Below are 7,354 nucleotides of genomic sequence, written 5' to 3' on the forward strand. Positions count from 1 at the left end.
ATATTTAGTACTGTGGATGGATTGAAATTTTTAGAATATTTATTTTAAGAATATAATAATTATTTTAAAGACATAATTCACACAGTCTTATTTAACATTCCATTCGCAACACAGAATTTTCATAGGAAGAATAAAGTCAGGACAAAACACCTTCATAAATTGTCTGCATTCACATATTATCCTGATGCCAAGCTTAGGTCACGTGTGGAAGCCAATCTCCCTCAGGCAGCCTCCCAGAGTGCAGAAGCTTGCCTCAATCCTTACTGTGATTTTAGAGTCTCAGTATTTCATTGTCCCATTTGTGGCATGATGTCTTTTTAAAGAAGCTCTCCAGTTAGCAGATTAACAACATTTTAAAATGTGGATACTAAATGTTCCTTATGATATAAATTATGGGGAGAGCATTATATCATTTAATTAACATAAAAACTTCTGGGAGGTTTGACATACAGAGTTCAGTAAATCTTATGTGGAATTATTTGTTATTGTGATCAAACACTTCTTGACTATGCAAGCATAATTGAAGGGCAACATTCACATCTTAGATCTAAAATGCTTCTTGTGACTTCACAGGTTGATTTTGAGGACGTAATGGCATAAAGAATATCAGAGCAGTGCTGTATAACCATAAGAATGTAAGGCAATTTCTACCCTTACTCTTGAACACCAAGAATCTTGGAATTTTGTCACTCAACTACTATCTCACTTCCCCTTTTAAAATGGTCCACTTTACACAAAGTTGCATCTTCCTTGTGACACACTTCAGAAGGCTAAGCACTACCTAAATTAAAACTTTCCTTACCCAATTTACCTTGCTCAAAATGCTGCTTTCCTTAGCTAGTGATTTTGTTATTTAAAGTTTTTGTTTTGTTATTTTAAACATATAACCTGAAAATGTAAAATAACTTGAATGTGTTTCTAGAATTGAAGCAAAATACTGTCTTTTCTTGTGATGGCAGGTACCTGGAATTCAAAAATATATTTGTAGATGGATATAACCAGTTGATTGCTACTGGCTCTGTAAAATCATATGAAAACAGGATGATAAATTTACAAAATAGGTAAATAAAGGAAAATTAAACATTAAGAAATACGAGTGTCTATTGTGTGATATAAGTTACTTGGAAAACAATTAGACAAAAATGAAATTCTTGAGCATAGGGCAAAATATGTCATTATTGTTTAGCTCCCTCACTTTATACTTGAAGAAACTAATATTCAAAATATTTAACCAAGATATGGTGACACATTTCTCTAGTAACTCTTACTGGTGAGACTGAGGTGGAATAGTCTCTTGAGCCCATGACCTGCAGAAAGTGAGATCTGTCCCAACAATGGCAACAGTAACAACAACAAAGAATAGATTTGATGCATAATATTGAAGAGCTAAAATAGATTACCTAGCATAAAATTCCTTACTTTCCATGGATCTGATGTAATTACTCCACTGACTACTTTGTGATAAACAAATTTATATTTATTACTCTTATAGATCCCAGTTGCCTCTCCATTTTTCTTTTATTGCTAACCTGAACTGTACTTTTTCCTCAGTGTTTCAGAGATGCCCTACTATGGTGCTTCTGAAATGTGACATTGCTCCTTAACCCTACATCATATACACCTCACTAGACTTCTGGAGATAGAAAACAAATTAATTTATTTAGACAAAATCTTCAATTCATTTTACTGAAGACAACATATGAAAACGTACAGGTTGGGAGAAAAAATGGTGGCTTGCTAGGGGGCTGGATGGAGAGTCTCTGCAGAGAAATCAGATCAGATGCTAGAATATGTCAACATGGAGAGGGCCAGATGATTGGATAACGATTCTTATTAACCAAGGTGGTAACCGAAGGGAAAAATAAAACTAGGAAGAGGAAGGAAAAGTGCAGGTGGAGAGCTGAAACCCAACACGCTCACTGAGACCCCTTCTGTGCTGTACTAGGCACACCTGGAGAATCCAAAGTCATGCTGAGCTGCAGCTGCTGATAACAGGAGTTGGTGAATCCCGGGCCCTTAATGAGAGGGCACAGTGCAGTGAGCAGTAGATCCAAATAGAGGAGGCTCTCAGTGAGTGCTGGAAATTGTGACCTGGGTCCCCACAAAGCAGCCAGAGCCACCTGGCAGTGCCAGAGGAGACTGCAAGAGGACCATACACCTGGGCTCTGAAGCCAGACAGTGTGCAGTTTTCTGACTGATCTGCATGTGCTGGGAGCACAGTGAAGACACGCAGTGCAGTGTACTGTGGACCCAAGAGGAAGAATTGCATTGATTCCCAGTGAGTGCTAGGGATTAGGTCTTGTAGCTGCTATCACTAGTTGGAGGACATCTTGGAGTTGGGCAGAGCCTAGCACTGTGGCGACATCAGTCAGCTGCCCCTGGCACAGAGAGAACTGGCAAGGTCTGCTGAGGCTGAGCTATGCCTTTGGTTGGCACCCAATAAGCAGGTACAAAATTGTCATGACTCTGACATCCACAAGGTACAGCCTAACTTGAGGATTGACTGGCTCAGAGGCTCAAAGCTAGCCTGCACTGTCGCTGTAATCCCTGCCTATATATCAGATAACAGAAAATGGGGAGTGCAGCAAAGCTACAGTCAGCATGCTGTGGAAAGACCCGGAGCAATACAGAGAGGGCCAGAGATCCTCAGGACACACCTGTCTGAAAGAAACCAGAAACATGATAAGAAATATGAATAAAAAAATCTCCAGCTTCCAAACCTGGGAAAATACACCCAGAAGTAAATAAAGAAGAGGACCAGTACAGTAACCATTCAATACTAGACACAGCATCAGCAAGATAAAGAAATACCTTTGTGACCTCATAGATGAATTTAAAACTGTACTTCTGATCCAAGTGAGGCAAGATATAAAAGATTAATTAAAGAAATGATAAGCTCCTCCCAAGAGAACAGAGATGAAAGAATGGAGGAAATCAGAAAAGAAAGAGAAACCTTTGATGAAGACTTTAAACATAACCTAGAATACACGAAAGCAATCCAAAGAGATTACCAGGAAACTAAAAATTCCATTGAAAGCTGGCAAAATGCCTTGAGAGAAACTAGTTAGTCTTTTGAAACTTGAAGAGATATTTATGACATATGATCATGAAAGAAAAAAATCTCTTAAAAATAACGAAGAACCAGAAAGAAACAATTCAAAGACTAGAAAATGACAAAAGGATAAATTACTTGAGAATAAAGCATGTGAGTGAAGAAGCTGGAGTAACTAAAATGAACTACAAAGACTATTCACAGATGTAATAAAGGAAAACTTCCCAAGCATAGGAAAAAGAAATGATATTCAGATAAATGAGGCATACAGAACTCCAGCCACATACAACCAAAACAGATATACACCCAGACCTACAATAATCAAGATTCCAGAAATCCACCAAAAGAACAGAATATTAAAAGCAGCCAGGGAAAAGAAGCAGATTACCTACAATGGAAAAATTATCTAAATAACAACAGACTTATCAACACAAATGCTCAAATCAAAAGAACCTGGGGGGAAATATCTCAAGCCCTGAAAGAAAACAATTTGCAACCAAGACTGATGTACCCAGAAAAACTCTCTTTCAAAATTAATGGAGAAATAAAATGTTTCTAAGGCAAGGAGAAACTGTGGGAGTTCGTGGCCACCAACCCAACCCTACAAAAATACTGAAGGACATTCCAGAGAGAGAGGAAAAAATACCAAGATTCCAGCAACAGTGGCAGAGAGGCTTCAATGAATGGGGCAGACAGCGGAATGAAGGAGTAAAGTGGACAAATTATAGCAGTAAAATAGAATAGCAGACATGAAGCAGAGACAGTAAGCTATAATCTTTAATATAGATAGCCTTGATACACTAAAATTAAAAAAACAGGCAGGGTAGATTAGGAGACAGGCTCCATCGAGATGTTCTGAATAGGAAATACATTCAACTCGAAAGAGGGTTTATAAACTGAAAGTCAAAGATGAGGAAGCAAAGCTATCTGTGACAGGAAACCAGAGAGAAATAGGGACAACTCATCCAGCAGCCACAGATAGACTGGAAAGCTATGACACTTTGGGGCAGTGTAGAACTACACAGATGGAAGGAAGGAAAACCCTATGACTTTAGTAAGTAAAGGAGTACAGCTCAAGATCAAGCTCAGGGGTAAAAAGGTTCAGCAATACTCAGATAGATAACAGCCTGGCCCCCTAATCTAAAAACTAAAGGGGATGGTGGAACCCAAAGCATACAAAGCATCCTGAGAAGGGGAAAGGTGAAAAATAGCCTAAAAAAGGAAGGCAGAAGTGACTGTTAATAGTGTACTAGGATTTAAAAGTCACAGTAGTCTTATCACTCTATTTAGTTTGGTTTTATTTTGTTCTGGTCTGTCCACTCATCAGATTTGAGGGCATAGACATCTAACCCAAAAATAGAAGGCTATACCATGGTAACTGTCTTTAATTTCCAGTTAACTTAAACTGAAATCCTGTATTACTTACATCATTTTACTGTGGCTGATCTTATTTGAATCTGGCTTGTTAGATCGTGGTTTTTGCCTTGGCTGATTTTATTCGAACTTAGTCTGCTTGATAGTATCAAGTCTAAGAGTAGAGGCAACTACTCTGAAGATGACAAGATATAAAAGTTAGCCATAATGATTTTGATTATTAACCACTTTCAAGTCCTAAAATGTCTTCAAAGTTGTGTTTTTATAAAAATAGCTATGTAATACTATGCTTAACTGTATTAAGCCTGATGGTGTGGACAAGTCTATTGAAAATAACAAGAGAAAGCATAGTAACTATGGTATATCACCTAATATTGTGGTCTTATGTGTCTTATTCATTGCATGTTTTTCTAGGAATTTGTTTTGTTGTCTTGTTATGATCTGTTTTTCCCTATAATATGGAGAAGATAGATATACATGTAGAAATTCATGCATGGGAAGAATTTTTAAAACTATTTATGGGAACAGATTATGTAATGCACAATGTAATGAATAGATACTCTGAAGAAGAGCCACTAAGAAACTCAATGCTAATTCTGTAACATTATGATATAAAAATCTAGCAATACTGTTATTCACTGTTCCAAGTGATATTAGTCTAGTCTCTTAAGTTCAATTTCAGCATACATAAAGAAAGGACAGCTCTGTGAAGGAATAAGAGACATTATGGTAGTCATTATTGTCTTCCCCAATGTCAGGTCTTGAAGAACTAAAAAGCCTTCATCATCTTGTTCTGATGAGATTAGTTCTATAATATGCAGTACATATTCAATGTGTGTGAAGATGGGGACAACTATGTGGACAAAACTTAGAGAAAATAAAATAGAGAGTGAAGATCTCCAGTGGACTTGCTTTGAAATCTGTCTTTCTTTAAGTTATTTCTTTATGAACTGTTTTGTTCTGTTTTGATATGTTTAAACTTACCCTCTTTAAGATAAAATAACAAGTGTGTAGGACTGATAACCATATTACTAAGTTTTTGTTGGATCATTGAGCAGAACTGTTGGCAGTGTCACTATTTGAATGTCACTTTGTATAATTTAATTTTGTAACCTGAACAACTATTTCTAAGATGACAATATGTAACTTTTCAGCTAGTCATTTCTTACCATTTATTTTTCTGTAATTCTGTATTATTTCTACCCCCTTTTTTGTTTTGTTTTTTATCTTTAAATAAAATGACACAGTACACTTTAAAAAAAAGAAAGAAATGAACAGGTTGTGATTTCCACAATCACTTCTACATTCTGCTTCATCTTTATTAGAACCAAGGAAGAGTGTTATGATTAGCCTTTAAGATTTCAAAATATTTACCTCACATGTTGAAAGTGTCTTTAATTTGTATGTCACAAAGAAAAGTGGAGTTACCTAGTTTCTGATTATTCATGTTGTTTATCCCATGAATTATACTATCTTATTACCTATTATTGCAAATCCAATTAATTATTTTGAGTCCTCATTCATCATAACTTTAATTTTGCTGCTATCATCCTACTACATATAAAATAAGTTGAATATGATGGCAGTAATAAAATCCACCCTGAGGAGCTTATTCTACTGGGCTTTGCTGACCAACCTTGGTAGGATCTCCCTCTCTTCATCATTCTTCTCATAACATACCCGATTGCCATTATGTGAAACATCATCATCACCCTGGTGTCCAAGTTAGACCCTTATCTCCACAGCCTCATGTACTTATTCCTCACAACCTCTCCTTTCTGGGTATGTGTTGTACCACAGCACTGTCCCTCAGGCACGCTTCAACCTGGGATGCTCTATGATCATCAGCCACATTGGCTGTGTAATTCACCTTTATGTCTTCAGAATATTGGGCATCACAGAGTGCCTGCTCTTGGATGTTATGCCCTTTGACTGCTATGTGGCCATCTGCAGGCCTCTTCTCTACACCCTCATCATGAATCAGTGCATCTGCCTCCTACTAGCATCCATAGCATGTTTAGGAGGAATGACATACACTTTCTCGGAGGCTACACTTACATGACAGTTTCCACTGTGTGTTATCAATAAACTGAATCACTTGTGAGAGACTGCTGTTCTGATAAACATCACCTGTGATGAAAAGGAGGCTAATGATCTCACACCATCTGTTGTATGCATCTTTATGTTAGCTGTCCCTATTCATTTAATTCTTGCTTCCTATGCTAGTTTTGGACATACAACGCTTAACAATAAGTCTTCTGAGGGAAGGATAAAGGCCTTTGGGACATATTTGTCTCACCTCTTCATGATTTTCCAGTCTTATGATCCAGCCATCAGCATATACCTTCTTCCCTCTGCCTCATTCTCCAGGGACCAGCCCAAGTTCATGGCTGTCTTTTATGGAGTCATGAGTCCTACCTGCAACCCCTTCATCTATACTCTGAGGAAGAAGGGTGTGAAGGAGGCCTTAGGAAAGCTGGTGGGGGCATTTACAACTCCTAGTGAAATTTGTAGGCATAAACTAAAATCATTTAATATTTAGAATAGATTTAACAGGTTTCTCTAATGACTTACATCATAGTAATATCATACATTCTTTAAAAATGTCACATTTTATATTTTTTCTAATCACATTAGGTAATCCATTTGTAAACAATTATCAACATATTATGAACTGAAAATTTACAATGTTACTTATTTTATAATTTAACAACCTAAAGTTTAATGCAGTTATTGTAAAAATAACAGCAATTATCATCAGTTACCTTTCAGTAAGTGCTGTGTAGACAGAAAATCATCACACTGTGAGTCTGACCCTGTGTAAAGCAATGTGTCTGATCAAACAAGCATGAATTTCATAAATTGATTACCTTCAATTTATGTTAAGGTTACTTGAAAACACATTATATATGTATATATTTTTTGTAC

General features: G+C 36.7%; 1 pseudogene; it reads left to right on the forward strand.

Annotated features, from left to right (window-relative positions):
- The first annotated feature begins 2,460 nt into the window (after positions 1-2,460).
- Positions 2,461-6,968, forward strand: LOC134477966 (olfactory receptor 2B11-like; annotated as a pseudogene).
- Positions 6,969-7,354: the final 386 nt, after the last annotated feature.

This window comes from Cavia porcellus, unplaced genomic scaffold, assembly GCF_034190915.1.
Source record: "Cavia porcellus strain 051 isolate PalLab524CR breed Dunkin Hartley unplaced genomic scaffold, mCavPor4.1 scaffold_1, whole genome shotgun sequence".
NCBI classification, from domain to species: domain Eukaryota; kingdom Metazoa; phylum Chordata; class Mammalia; order Rodentia; family Caviidae; genus Cavia; species Cavia porcellus.